The following is a 16,200-nucleotide window of genomic DNA, read 5'->3' as shown; positions in this document are numbered from 1 at the left end:
TGAAGTTCCTACATGACTTTGAACATGACTTTAACATGTGCATTGAAGATCTAACATGACTTGCTCTGCAAAAATACTCTAACACATGAAAATCTGTCTCCTGCATTGCAAATGACATTTCATTTAATGAGAAATTAACATTATTCATGTACTTCAGCTTTACTCTTAAAATTGCATAAACCAACTTTCTCTCACTGAGAAAGAAGCTTTTCAGCATCTGTGGCCTTGCTTTCTGTTTATTTGCACTAAAACACAGCACTAGTGTTCTTAAAAGCTCTAAACCAGTGATTATGTGCATTAAAGCTATAACATGACTTGGTCTGCAAAAAACCTCTAACACATAAAAATCTGTCTACTGCATTGCAAATAAAATTTCATTTCATGATAAAGAAACATTTTTCACCTACAAGTTTACTCTTAAAATTTAATAAACCAACTTTCTCTCACTGAGAAAGAAGCTTTTCACCATCTCAGGCTTTGCTATCTCTTTATTTGCACTAAACACAGCACTAGTGTTCTTACAAGCTCTAAACCAGTGATTATGTGCACTGAAGCTATAACATGACTTGGTCTGCAAAAATACTCTAACAGATGAAAATCTGTCACCTGCATTGCACATAACATTTCATTTTATGATAAATAAATATTTTTCTCCTACTTCAAGTTTACTCTTAAAATTTAATAAACCAACTTTCTCTCACTGAGAAAGAAGCTTTTCAGCATTTCAGGCTTTGCTTTCTCTTTATTTGCACTAAACACAGCACTAGTGTTCTTACAAGCTCTAAACCAGTGATTATGTGCATTGAAGCTATAACATGACTTGGTATGCAAAAAAAATTCTAACACATAAAAATCTGTCTTCTGCATTGCAAATAACATTTTTCATGAAAAGCTGTCTTCTGCATTGCAAATATTTAATTTCATGAAAATCTATCTTCTGCATTGCAAATAACGTTTAATTTCATGATAAAGAAATATTTTTCACCTACTTCAGCTTTACTCTTAAAATTGCATAAACCAACTTTCTCTCACTGAGAAAGAAGCTTTTCAGCATCTGTGGCCTTGCTTTCTCTTTAGTTGATTAGTTGCACTAAACACAGCACTAGTGTCCTTAGAAGCTCTAAACCAGTGATTATGTGCACTCAAGCTATAACATGACTTGGTCTGCAAAAATACTCTAACAGATGAAAATCTGTCACCTGCATTGCAAATAACATTTCATTTCATGATAAAGAAACATTTTTCACCTACTTCAGCTTTACTCTTAAAATTGCATAAACCAACTTTCTCTCACTGAGAAAGAAGCTTTTCAGCATCTGTGGCCTTGCTTTCTCTTTATTGGCACTAAAACACAGCACTAGTGTTCTTACAAGCTCTAAACCAGTGATTATGTGCATTGAAGCTATAACATGACTTGGTATGCAAAAAAATTCTAACACATAAAAATCTGTCTTCTGCATTGCAAATAACATTTAATTTCATGAAAATCTGTCTTCTGCATTGCAAATAACGTTTAATTTCATGATAAAGAAATATTTTTCACCTACTTCAGCTTTACTCTTAAAATTGCATAAACCAACTTTCTCTCACTGAGAAAGAAGCTTTTCAGCATCTGTGGCCTTGCTTTCTGTTTATTTGCATAGTTGCACTTCAGACAGCATTAATGTTCTTAAAAAGATCTAAAACTAATGAAGTTCCTACATGACTTTGAACATGACTTTAACATGTGCATTGAAGATCTAACATGACTTGCTCTGCAAAAATACTCTAACACATGAAAATCTGTCTCCTGCATTGCAAATGACATTTCATTTAATGAGAAATTAACATTATTCACCTACTTCAGCTTTACTCTTAAAATTGCATAAACCAACTTTCTCTCACTGAGAAAGAAGCTTTTCAGCATCTGTGGCCTTGCTTTCTGTTTATTTGCACTAAAACACAGCACTAGTGTTCTTAAAAGCTCTAAACCAGTGATTATGTGCATTGAAGCTATAACATGACTTGGTCTGCAAAAAACCTCTAACACATAAAAATCTGTCTACTGCATTGCAAATAAAATTTCATTTCATGATAAAGAAACATTTTTCACCTACAAGTTTACTCTTAAAATTTAATAAACCAACTTTCTCTCACTGAGAAAGAAGCTTTTCAGCATCTCAGGCCTTGCTTTCTCTTTATTTGCACTAAACACAGCACTAGTGTTCTTACAAGCTCTAAACCAGTGATTATGTGCATTGAAGCTATAACATGACTTGGTATGCAAAAAAAATTCTAACACATAAAAATCTGTCTTCTGCATTGCAAATAACATTTTTCATGAAAAGCTGTCTTCTGCATTGCAAATATTTAATTTCATGAAAATCTATCTTCTGCATTGCAAATAACGTTTAATTTCATGATAAAGAAATATTTTTCACCTACTTCAGCTTTACTCTTAAAATTGCATAAACCAACTTTCTCTCACTGAGAAAGAAGCTTTTCAGCATCTGTGGCCTTGCTTTCTGTTTATTTGCACTAAAACACAGCACTAGTGTTCTTAAAAGCTCTAAACCAGTGATTATGTGCATTGAAGCTATAACATGACTTGGTCTGCAAAAAACCTCTAACACATAAAAATCTGTCTACTGCATTGCAAATAAAATTTCATTTCATGATAAAGAAACATTTTTCACCTACAAGTTTACTCTTAAAATTTAATAAACCAACTTTCTCTCACTGAGAAAGAAGCTTTTCAGCATCTCAGGCCTTGCTTTCTCTTTATTTGCACTAAACACAGCACTAGTGTTCTTACAAGCTCTAAACCAGTGATTATGTGCATTGAAGCTATAACATGACTTGGTATGCAAAAAAAATTCTAACACATAAAAATCTGTCTTCTGCATTGCAAATAACATTTTTCATGAAAAGCTGTCTTCTGCATTGCAAATATTTAATTTCATGAAAATCTATCTTCTGCATTGCAAATAACGTTTAATTTCATGATAAAGAAATATTTTTCACCTACTTCAGCTTTACTCTTAAAATTGCCTAAACCAACTTTCTCTCACTGAGAAAGAAGCTTTTCAGCATCTGTGGCCTTGCTTTCTCTTTAGTTGATTAGTTGCACTAAACACAGCACTAGTGTCCTTAGAAGCTCTAAACCAGTGATTATGTGCACTGAAGCTATAACATGACTTGGTCTGCAAAAATACTCTAACAGATGAAAATCTGTCACCTGCATTGCAAATAACATTTCATTTCATGATAAAGAAACATTTTCCACCTACTTCAGCTTTACTCTTAAAATTGCATAAACCAACTTTCTCTCACTGAGAAAGAAGCTTTTCAGCATCTGTGGCCTTGCTTTCTCTTTATTGGCACTAAAACACAGCACTAGTGTTCTTACAAGCTCTAAACCAGTGATTATGTGCATTGAGGCTATAACATGACTTGGTCTGCAAAAAACCTCTAACACATAAAAATCTGTCTTCTGCATTGCAAATAACATTTCATTTCATGATAAAGAAACATTTGTCACCTACGTCAAGTTTACTCTTAAAATTTAATAAACCAACTTTCTCTCACTGAGAAAGAAGCTTTTCAGCATCTGTGGCCTTGCTTTCTGTTTATTTGCATAGTTGCACTTCAGACAGCATTAATGTTCTTAAAAAGCTCTAAAACTAATGAAGTTCCTACATGACTTTGAACATGACTTTAACATGTGCTTTGAAGATCTAACATGACTTGCTCTGCAAAAATACTCTAACACATGAAAATCTGTCTCCTGCATTGCAAATGACATTTCATTTAATGAGAAATTAACATTATTCATGTACTTCAGCTTTACTCTTAAAATTGCATAAACCAACTTTCTCTCACTGAGAAAGAAGCTTTTCAGCATCTCAGGCCTTGCTTTCTCTTTATTTGCACTAAACACAGCACTAGTGTTCTTACAAGCTCTAAACCAGTGATTATGTGCATTGAAGCTATAACATGACTTGGTATGCAAAAAAAATTCTAACACATAAAAATCTGTCTTCTGCATTGCAAATAACATTTTTCATGAAAAGCTGTCTTCTGCATTGCAAATATTTAATTTCATGAAAATCTATCTTCTGCATTGCAAATAACGTTTAATTTCATGATAAAGAAATATTTTTCACCTACTTCAGCTTTACTCTTAAAATTGCATAAACCAACTTTCTCTCACTGAGAAAGAAGCTTTTCAGCATTTCAGGCTTTGCTTTCTCTTTATTTGCACTAAACACAGCACTAGTGTTCTTACAAGCTCTAAACCAGTGATTATGTGCATTGAGGCTATAACATGACTTGGTCTGCAAAAATACTCTAACACATAAAAATCTGTATTCTGCATTGCAAATAACATTTCATTTCATGATAAAGAAACATTTTTCACCTACTTCAAGTTTACTCTTAAAATTTAATAAACCAACTTTCTCTCACTGAGAAAGAAGCTTTTCAGCATCTGTGGCCTTGCTTTCTGTTTATTTGCATAGTTGCACTTCAGACAGCATTAATGTTCTTAAAAAGCTCTAAAACTAATGAAGTTCCTACATGACTTTGAACATGACTTTAACATGTGCATTGAAGATCTAACATGACTTGCTCTGCAAAAATACTCTAACACATGAAAATCTGTCTCCTGCATTGCAAATGACATTTCATTTAATGAGAAATTAACATTATTCATGTACTTCAGCTTTACTCTTAAAATTGCATAAACCAACTTTCTCTCACTGAGAAAGAAGCTTTTCAGCATCTGTGGCCTTGCTTTCTCTTTATTTGCACTAAACACAGCACTAGTGTTCTTAAAAGCTCTAAACCAGTGATTATGTGCATTGACGCTATAACATGACTTGGTCTGCAAAAAACCTCTAACACATAAAAATCTGTCTACTGCATTGCAAATAAAATTTCATTTCATGATAAAGAAACATTTTTCACCTACAAGTTTACTCTTAAAATTTAATAAACCAACTTTCTCTCACTGAGAAAGAAGCTTTTCAGCATCTCAGGCCTTGCTTTCTCTTTATTTGCACTAAACACAGCACTAGTGTTCTTACAAGCTCTAAACCAGTGATTATGTGCATTGAAGCTATAACATGACTTGGTATGCAAAAAAAATTCTAACACATAAAAATCTGTCTTCTGCATTGCAAATAACATTTTTCATGAAAAGCTGTCTTCTGCATTGCAAATATTTAATTTCATGAAAATCTATCTTCTGCATTGCAAATAACGTTTAATTTCATGATAAAGAAATATTTTTCACCTACTTCAGCTTTACTCTTAAAATTGCATAAACCAACTTTCTCTCACTGAGAAAGAAGCTTTTCAGCATCTGTGGCCTTGCTTTCTCTTTAGTTGATTAGTTGCACTAAACACAGCACTAGTGTCCTTAGAAGCTCTAAACCAGTGATTATGTGCACTGAAGCTATAACATGACTTGGTCTGCAAAAATACTCTAACAGATGAAAATCTGTCACCTGCATTGCAAATAACATTTCATTTCATGATAAAGAAATATTTTTCACCTACTTCAAGTTTACTCTTAAAATTTAATAAACCAACTTTCTCTCACTGAGAAAGAAGCTTTTCAGCATCTCAGGCTTTGCTTTCTCTTTATTTGCACTAAACACAGCACTAGTGTTCTTACAAGCTCTAAACCAGTGATTATGTGCATTGAGGCTATAACATGACTTGGTCTGCAAAAAACCTCTAACACATAAAAATCTGTCTTCTGCATTGCAAATAACATTTCATTTCATGATAAAGAAACATTTTTCACCAACTTCAAGTTTACTCTTAAAATTTAATAAACCAACTTTCTCTCACTGAGAAAGAAGATTTTCAGCATCTCAGGCCTTGCTTTCTCTTTATTTGCACTAAACACAGCACTAGTGTTCTTACAAGCTCTAAACCAGTGATTATGTGCATTGAAGCTATAACATGACTTGGTATGCAAAAAAAATTCTAACACATAAAAATCTGTCTTCTGCATTGCAAATAACATTTTTCATGAAAAGCTGTCTTCTGCATTGCAAATATTTAATTTCATGAAAATCTATCTTCTGCATTGCAAATAACGTTTAATTTCATGATAAAGAAATATTTTTCACCTACTTCAGCTTTACTCTTAAAATTGCATAAACCAACTTTCTCTCACTGAGAAAGAAGCTTTTCAGCATCTGTGGCCTTGCTTTCTGTTTATTTGCACTAAAACACAGCACTAGTGTTCTTAAAAGCTCTAAACCAGTGATTATGTGCATTGAAGCTATAACATGACTTGGTCTGCAAAAAACCTCTAACACATAAAAATCTGTCTACTGCATTGCAAATAAAATTTCATTTCATGATAAAGAAACATTTTTCACCTACAAGTTTACTCTTAAAATTTAATAAACCAACTTTCTCTCACTGAGAAAGAAGCTTTTCAGCATCTCAGGCCTTGCTTTCTCTTTATTTGCACTAAACACAGCACTAGTGTTCTTACAAGCTCTAAACCAGTGATTATGTGCATTGAAGCTATAACATGACTTGGTATGCAAAAAAAATTCTAACACATAAAAATCTGTCTTCTGCATTGCAAATAACATTTTTCATGAAAAGCTGTCTTCTGCATTGCAAATATTTAATTTCATGAAAATCTATCTTCTGCATTGCAAATAACGTTTAATTTCATGATAAAGAAATATTTTTCACCTACTTCAGCTTTACTCTTAAAATTGCCTAAACCAACTTTCTCTCACTGAGAAAGAAGCTTTTCAGCATCTGTGGCCTTGCTTTCTCTTTAGTTGATTAGTTGCACTAAACACAGCACTAGTGTCCTTAGAAGCTCTAAACCAGTGATTATGTGCACTGAAGCTATAACATGACTTGGTCTGCAAAAATACTCTAACAGATGAAAATCTGTCACCTGCATTGCAAATAACATTTCATTTCATGATAAAGAAACATTTTCCACCTACTTCAGCTTTACTCTTAAAATTGCATAAACCAACTTTCTCTCACTGAGAAAGAAGCTTTTCAGCATCTGTGGCCTTGCTTTCTCTTTATTGGCACTAAAACACAGCACTAGTGTTCTTACAAGCTCTAAACCAGTGATTATGTGCATTGAGGCTATAACATGACTTGGTCTGCAAAAAACCTCTAACACATAAAAATCTGTCTTCTGCATTGCAAATAACATTTCATTTCATGATAAAGAAACATTTGTCACCTACGTCAAGTTTACTCTTAAAATTTAATAAACCAACTTTCTCTCACTGAGAAAGAAGCTTTTCAGCATCTGTGGCCTTGCTTTCTGTTTATTTGCATAGTTGCACTTCAGACAGCATTAATGTTCTTAAAAAGCTCTAAAACTAATGAAGTTCCTACATGACTTTGAACATGACTTTAACATGTGCTTTGAAGATCTAACATGACTTGCTCTGCAAAAATACTCTAACACATGAAAATCTGTCTCCTGCATTGCAAATGACATTTCATTTAATGAGAAATTAACATTATTCATGTACTTCAGCTTTACTCTTAAAATTGCATAAACCAACTTTCTCTCACTGAGAAAGAAGCTTTTCAGCATCTCAGGCCTTGCTTTCTCTTTATTTGCACTAAACACAGCACTAGTGTTCTTACAAGCTCTAAACCAGTGATTATGTGCATTGAAGCTATAACATGACTTGGTATGCAAAAAAAATTCTAACACATAAAAATCTGTCTTCTGCATTGCAAATAACATTTTTCATGAAAAGCTGTCTTCTGCATTGCAAATATTTAATTTCATGAAAATCTATCTTCTGCATTGCAAATAACGTTTAATTTCATGATAAAGAAATATTTTTCACCTACTTCAGCTTTACTCTTAAAATTGCATAAACCAACTTTCTCTCACTGAGAAAGAAGCTTTTCAGCATTTCAGGCTTTGCTTTCTCTTTATTTGCACTAAACACAGCACTAGTGTTCTTACAAGCTCTAAACCAGTGATTATGTGCATTGAGGCTATAACATGACTTGGTCTGCAAAAATACTCTAACACATAAAAATCTGTATTCTGCATTGCAAATAACATTTCATTTCATGATAAAGAAACATTTTTCACCTACTTCAAGTTTACTCTTAAAATTTAATAAACCAACTTTCTCTCACTGAGAAAGAAGCTTTTCAGCATCTGTGGCCTTGCTTTCTGTTTATTTGCATAGTTGCACTTCAGACAGCATTAATGTTCTTAAAAAGCTCTAAAACTAATGAAGTTCCTACATGACTTTGAACATGACTTTAACATGTGCATTGAAGATCTAACATGACTTGCTCTGCAAAAATACTCTAACACATGAAAATCTGTCTCCTGCATTGCAAATGACATTTCATTTAATGAGAAATTAACATTATTCATGTACTTCAGCTTTACTCTTAAAATTGCATAAACCAACTTTCTCTCACTGAGAAAGAAGCTTTTCAGCATCTGTGGCCTTGCTTTCTCTTTATTTGCACTAAACACAGCACTAGTGTTCTTAAAAGCTCTAAACCAGTGATTATGTGCATTGACGCTATAACATGACTTGGTCTGCAAAAAACCTCTAACACATAAAAATCTGTCTACTGCATTGCAAATAAAATTTCATTTCATGATAAAGAAACATTTTTCACCTACAAGTTTACTCTTAAAATTTAATAAACCAACTTTCTCTCACTGAGAAAGAAGCTTTTCAGCATCTCAGGCCTTGCTTTCTCTTTATTTGCACTAAACACAGCACTAGTGTTCTTACAAGCTCTAAACCAGTGATTATGTGCATTGAAGCTATAACATGACTTGGTATGCAAAAAAAATTCTAACACATAAAAATCTGTCTTCTGCATTGCAAATAACATTTTTCATGAAAAGCTGTCTTCTGCATTGCAAATATTTAATTTCATGAAAATCTATCTTCTGCATTGCAAATAACGTTTAATTTCATGATAAAGAAATATTTTTCACCTACTTCAGCTTTACTCTTAAAATTGCATAAACCAACTTTCTCTCACTGAGAAAGAAGCTTTTCAGCATCTGTGGCCTTGCTTTCTCTTTAGTTGATTAGTTGCACTAAACACAGCACTAGTGTCCTTAGAAGCTCTAAACCAGTGATTATGTGCACTGAAGCTATAACATGACTTGGTCTGCAAAAATACTCTAACAGATGAAAATCTGTCACCTGCATTGCAAATAACATTTCATTTCATGATAAAGAAATATTTTTCACCTACTTCAAGTTTACTCTTAAAATTTAATAAACCAACTTTCTCTCACTGAGAAAGAAGCTTTTCAGCATCTCAGGCTTTGCTTTCTCTTTATTTGCACTAAACACAGCACTAGTGTTCTTACAAGCTCTAAACCAGTGATTATGTGCATTGAGGCTATAACATGACTTGGTCTGCAAAAAACCTCTAACACATAAAAATCTGTCTTCTGCATTGCAAATAACATTTCATTTCATGATAAAGAAACATTTTTCACCAACTTCAAGTTTACTCTTAAAATTTAATAAACCAACTTTCTCTCACTGAGAAAGAAGATTTTCAGCATCTCAGGCCTTGCTTTCTCTTTATTTGCACTAAACACAGCACTAGTGTTCTTACAAGCTCTAAACCAGTGATTATGTGCATTGAAGCTATAACATGACTTGGTATGCAAAAAAAATTCTAACACATAAAAATCTGTCTTCTGCATTGCAAATAACATTTTTCATGAAAAGCTGTCTTCTGCATTGCAAATATTTAATTTCATGAAAATCTATCTTCTGCATTGCAAATAACGTTTAATTTCATGATAAAGAAATATTTTTCACCTACTTCAGCTTTACTCTTAAAATTGCATAAACCAACTTTCTCTCACTGAGAAAGAAGCTTTTCAGCATCTGTGGCCTTGCTTTCTCTTTAGTTGATTAGTTGCACTAAACACAGCACTAGTGTCCTTAGAAGCTCTAAACCAGTGATTATGTGCACTGAAGCTATAACATGACTTGGTCTGCAAAAATACTCTAACAGATGAAAATCTGTCACCTGCATTGCAAATAACATTTCATTTCATGATAAAGAAATATTTTTCACCTACTTCAAGTTTACTCTTAAAATTTAATAAACCAACTTTCTCTCACTGAGAAAAAAGCTTTTCAGAATCTGTGGCCTTGTTTCTCTTTATTTGCACTAAACACAGCACTAGTGTTCTTACAAGCTCTAAACCAGTGATTATGTGCATTGAAGCTATAACATGTCTTGGTATGCAAAAAAAATTCTAACACATAAAAATCTGTCTTCTGCATTGCAAATAACATTTTTCATGAAAAGCTGTCTTCTGCATTGCAAATATTTAATTTCATGAAAATCTATCTTCTGCATTGCAAATAACGTTTAATTTCATGATAAAGAAATATTTTTCACCTACTTCAGCTTTACTCTTAAAATTGCATAAACCAACTTTCTCTCACTGAGAAAGAAGCTTTTCAGCATCTGTGGCCTTGCTTTCTCTTTATTGGCACTAAAACACAGCACTAGTGTTCTTACAAGCTCTAAACCAGTGATTATGTGCACTGAAGCTATAACATGACTTGGTCTGCAAAAAACCTCTAACACATAAAAATCTGTCTTCTGCAGTGCAAATAACATTTCATTTCATGATAAAGAAACATTTTTCACCAACTTCAAGTTTACTCTTAAAATTTAATAAACCAACTTTCTCGCACTGAGAAAGAAGCTTTTCAGCATCTCAGGCCTTGCTTTCTCTTTATTTGCACTAAACACAGCACTAGTGTTCTTACAAGCTCTAAACCAGTGATTATGTGCATTGAAGCTATAACATGACTTGGTATGCAAAAAACATTCTAACACATAAAAATCTGTCTTCTGCATTGCAAATAACATTTTTCATGAAAAGCTGTCTTCTGCATTGCAAATATTTAATTTCATGAAAATCTATCTTCTGCATTGCAAATAACGTTTAATTTCATGATAAAGAAATATTTTTCACCTACTTCAGCTTTACTCTTAAAATTGCATAAACCAACTTTCTCTCACTGAGAAAAAAGCTTTTCAGAATCTGTGGCCTTGCTTTCTCTTTATTTGCACTAAAACACAGCACTAGTGTTCTTAAAAGCTCTAAACCAGTGATTATGTGCATTGAAGCTATAACATGACTTGGTCTGCAAAAAACCTCTAACACATAAAAATCTGTCTACTGCATTGCAAATAAAATTTCATTTCATGATAAAGAAACATTTTTCACCTACTTCAAGTTTACTCTTAAAATTTACTAAACCAACTTTTTCTCACTGAGAAAGAAGCTTTTCAGCATCTGTGGCCTTGCTTTCTGTTTATTTGCATAGTTGCACTTCAGACAGCATTAATGTTCTTAAAAAGCTCTAAAACTAATGAAGTTCCTACATGACTTTGAACATGACTTTAACATGTGCATTGAAGATCTAACATGACTTGCTCTGCAAAAATACTCTAACACATGAAAATCTGTCTCCTGCATTGCAAATGACATTTCATTTAATGAGAAATTAACATTATTCATGTACTTCAGCTTTACTCTTAAAATTGCATAAACCAACTTTCTCTCACTGAGAAAAAAGCTTTTCAGAATCTGTGGCCTTGCTTTCTCTTTATTTGCACTAAAACACAGCACTAGTGTTCTTAAAAGCTCTAAACCAGTGATTATGTCCATTGAAGCTATAACATGACTTGGTCTGCAAAAAACCGCTAACACATAAAAATCTGTCACCTGCATTGCAAATAACATTTCATTTCATGATAAAGAAACATTTTTCACCAACTTCAAGTTTACTCTTAAAATTTAATAAACCAACTTTCTCTCACTGAGAAAAAAGCTTTTCAGCATCTCAGGCCTTGCTTTCTCTTTATTTGCACTAAACACAGCACTAGTGTTCTTACAAGCTCTAAACCAGTGATTATGTGCATTGAAGCTATAACATGACTTGGTATGCAAAAAAAATTCTAACACATAAAAATCTGTCTTCTGCATTGCAAATAACATTTTTCATGAAAAGCTGTCTTCTGCATTGCAAATATTTAATTTCATGAAAATCTATCTTCTGCATTGCAAATAACGTTTAATTTCATGATAAAGAAATATTTTTCACCTACTTCAGCTTTACTCTTAAAATTGCATAAACCAACTTTCTCTCACTGAGAAAGAAGCTTTTCAGCATCTGTGGCCTTGCTTTCTCTTTATTTGCACTAAAACACAGCACTAGTGTTCTTAAAAGCTCTAAACCAGTGATTATGTCCATTGAAGCTATAACATGACTTGGTCTGCAAAAAACCGCTAACACATAAAAATCTGTCTACTGCATTGCAAATAAAATTTCATTTCATGATAAAGAAACATTTTTCACCTACTTCAGCTTTACTCTTAAAATCGCATAAACCAACTTTCTCTCACTGAGAAAGAAGCTTTTCAGCATCTCAGGCTTTGCTTTCTCTTTATTTGCACTAAACACAGCACTAGTGTTCTTACAAGCTCTAAACCAGTGATTATGTGCATTGAGGCTATAACATGACTTGGTCTGCAAAAAACCTCTAACACATAAAAATCTGTCTTCTGCATTGCAAATAACATTTCATTTCATGATAAAGAAACATTTTTCACCAACTTCAAGTTTACTCTTAAAATTTAATATACCAACTTTCTCTCACTGAGAAAGAAGCTTTTCAGCATCTCAGGCCTTGCTTTCTCTTTATTTGCACTAAACACAGCACTAGTGTTCTTACAAGCTCTAAACCATTGATTATGTGCATTGAAGCTATAACATGACTTGGTATGCAAAAAACATATAACACATAAAAATCTGTCTTCTGCATTGCAAATATTTAATTTCATGAAAATCTATCTTCTGCATTGCAAATAACGTTTAATTTCATGATAAAGAAATATTTTTCACCTACTTCAGCTTTACTCTTAAAATTGCATAAACCAACTTTCTCTCACTGAGAAAAAAGCTTTTCAGAATCTGTGGCCTTGCTTTCTCTTTATTTGCACTAAAACACAGCACTAATGTTCTTAAAAGCTCTAAACCAGTGATTATGTGCATTGAAGCTTAACATGACTTGGTGTGCAAAAAACCTCTAACACATAAAAATCTGTCTACTGCATTGCAAATAAAATTTAATTTCATGATAAAGAAATATTTTTCAACTACTTCAGCTTTACTCTTAAAATTGCATAAACCAACTTTCTCTCACTGAGAAAGAAGCTTTTCAGCATCTGTGGCCTTGCTTTCTGTTTATTTGCATAGTTGCACTTCAGACAGCATTAATGTTCTTAAAAAGCTCTAAAACTAATGAAGTTCCTACATGACTTTGAACATGACTTTAACATGTGCATTGAAGATCTAACATGACTTGCTCTGCAAAAATACTCTAACACATGAAAATCTGTCTCCTGCATTGCAAATGACATTTCATTTAATGAGAAATTAACATTTTTCACCAACTTCAAGTTTACTCTTAAAATTTAATAAACCAACTTTCTCTCACTGAGAAAGAAGCTTTTCAGCATCTCAGGCCTTGCTTTCTCTTTATTTGCACTAAACACAGCACTAGTGTTCTTACAAGCTCTAAACCAGTGATTATGTGCATTGAGGCTATAACATGACTTGGTCTGCAAAAAACCTCTAACACATAAAAATCTGTCTTCTGCATTGCAAATAACATTTCATTTCATGATAAAGAAACATTTTTCACCAACTTCAAGTTTACTCTTAAAATTTAATAAACCAACTTTCTCTCACTGAGAAAGAAGCTTTTCAGCATCTCAGGCCTTGCTTTCTCTTTATTTGCACTAAACACAGCACTAGTGTTCTTACAAGCTCTAAACCAGTGATTATGTGCATTGAAGCTATAACATGACTTGGTATGCAAAAAACCTCTAACACATAAAAATCTGTCTTCTGCATTGCAAATATTTAATTTCATGAAAATCTATCTTCTGCAGTGCAAATAACGTTTAATTTCATGATAAAGAAATATTTTTCACCTACTTCAGCTTTACTCTTAAAATTGCATAAACCAACTTTCTCTCACTGAGAAAGAAGCTTTTCAGCATCTGTGGCCTTGCTTTCTCTTTAGTTGATTAGTTGCACTAAACACAGCACTAGTGTCCTTAGAAGCTCTAAACCAGTGATTATGTGCACTGAAGCTATAACATGACTTGGTCTGCAAAAATACTCTAACAGATGAAAATCTGTCACCTGCATTGCAAATAACATTTCATTTAATGAGAAATTAACATTATTCATGTACTTCAGCTTTACTCTTAAAATTTAATAAACCAACTTTCTCTCACTGAGAAAGAAGCTTTTCAGCATCTCAGGCCTTGCTTTCTCTTTATTTGCACTAAAACACAGCACTAGCGTTCTTAAAAGCTCTAAACCCGTGATTATGTGCATTGAAGCTATAACGAGACTTGGTATGCAAAAAAATTCTAACACATAAAAATCTGTCACCTGCATTGCAAATAAAATTTCATTTCATGATAAAGAAACATTTTTCACCTACTTCAGCTTTACTCTTAAAATCGCATAAACCAACTTTCTCTCACTGAGAAAGAAGCTTTTCAGCATCTCAGGCTTTGCTTTCTCTTTATTTGCACTAAACACAGCACTAGTGTTCTTACAAGCTCTAAACCAGTGATTATGTGCATTGAGGCTATAACATGACTTGGTTTGCAAAAAACCTCTAACACATAAAAATCTGTCTTCTGCATTGCAAATATTTAATTTCATGAAAATCTATCTTCTGCAGTGCAAATAACGTTTAATTTCATGATAAAGAAATATTTTTCACCTACTTCAGCTTTACTCTTAAAATTGCATAAACCAACTTTCTCTCACTGAGAAAGAAGCTTTTCAGCATCTCAGGCCTTGCTTTCTCTTTATTTGCACTAAACACAGCACTAGTGTCCTTAGAAGCTCTAAACCAGTGATTATGTGCACTGAAGCTATAACATAACTTGGTCTGCAAAAATACTCTAACAGATGAAAATCTGTCACCTGCATTGCAAATAACATTTAATTTAATGAGAAATTAACATTATTCATGTACTTCAGCTTTACTCTTAAAATTTAATAAACCAACTTTCTCTCACTGAGAAAGAAGCTTTTCAGCATCTCAGGCCTTGATTTCTCTTTATTTGCACTAAAACACAGCACTAGCGTTCTTAAAAGCTCTAAACCCGTGATTATGTGCATTGAAGCTATAACGTGACTTGGTATGCAAAAAAATTCTAACACATAAAAATCTATCTTCTGCATTGCAAATAACATTTCATTTCATGATAAAGAAACATTTTTCACCAACTTCAAGTTTACTCTTAAAATTTAATAAACCAACTTTCTCTCACTGAGAAAGAAGCTTTTCAGCATCTCAGGCCTTGCTTTCTCTTTATTTGCACTAAACACAGCACTAGTGTTCTTACAAGCTCTAAACCAGTGATTATGTGCATTGAAGCTATAACATGACTTGGTATGCAAAAAAAATTCTAACACATAAAAATCTGTCTTCTGCATTGCAAATAACATTTTTCATGAAAAGCTGTCTTCTGCATTGCAAATATTTAATTTCATGAAAATCTATCTTCTGCATTGCAAATAACGTTTAATTTCATGATAAAGAAATATTTTTCACCTACTTCAGCTTTACTCTTAAAATTGCATAAACCAACTTTCTCTCACTGAGAAAGAAGCTTTTCAGCATTTCAGGCTTTGCTTTCTCTTTATTTGCACTAAACACAGCACTAGTGTTCTTACAAGCTCTAAACCAGTGATTATGTGCATTGAGGCTATAACATGACTTGGTCTGCAAAAATACTCTAACACATAAAAATCTGTATTCTGCATTGCAAATAACATTTCATTTCATGATAAAGAAACATTTTTCACCTACTTCAAGTTTACTCTTAAAATTTAATAAACCAACTTTCTCTCACTGAGAAAGAAGCTTTTCAGCATCTGTGGCCTTGCTTTCTGTTTATTTGCATAGTTGCACTTCAGACAGCATTAATGTTCTTAAAAAGCTCTAAAACTAATGAAGTTCCTACATGACTTTGAACATGACTTTAACATGTGCATTGAAGATCTAACATGACTTGCTCTGCAAAAATACTCTAACACATGAAAATCTGTCTCCTGCATTGCAAATGACATT

The sequence above is a fragment of the Barbus barbus genome, assembly GCF_936440315.1.
Source record: "Barbus barbus genome assembly, chromosome: 28".
In the NCBI taxonomy this organism is placed as follows: domain Eukaryota; kingdom Metazoa; phylum Chordata; class Actinopteri; order Cypriniformes; family Cyprinidae; genus Barbus; species Barbus barbus.
This window is presented reverse-complemented; position numbering follows the sequence as displayed.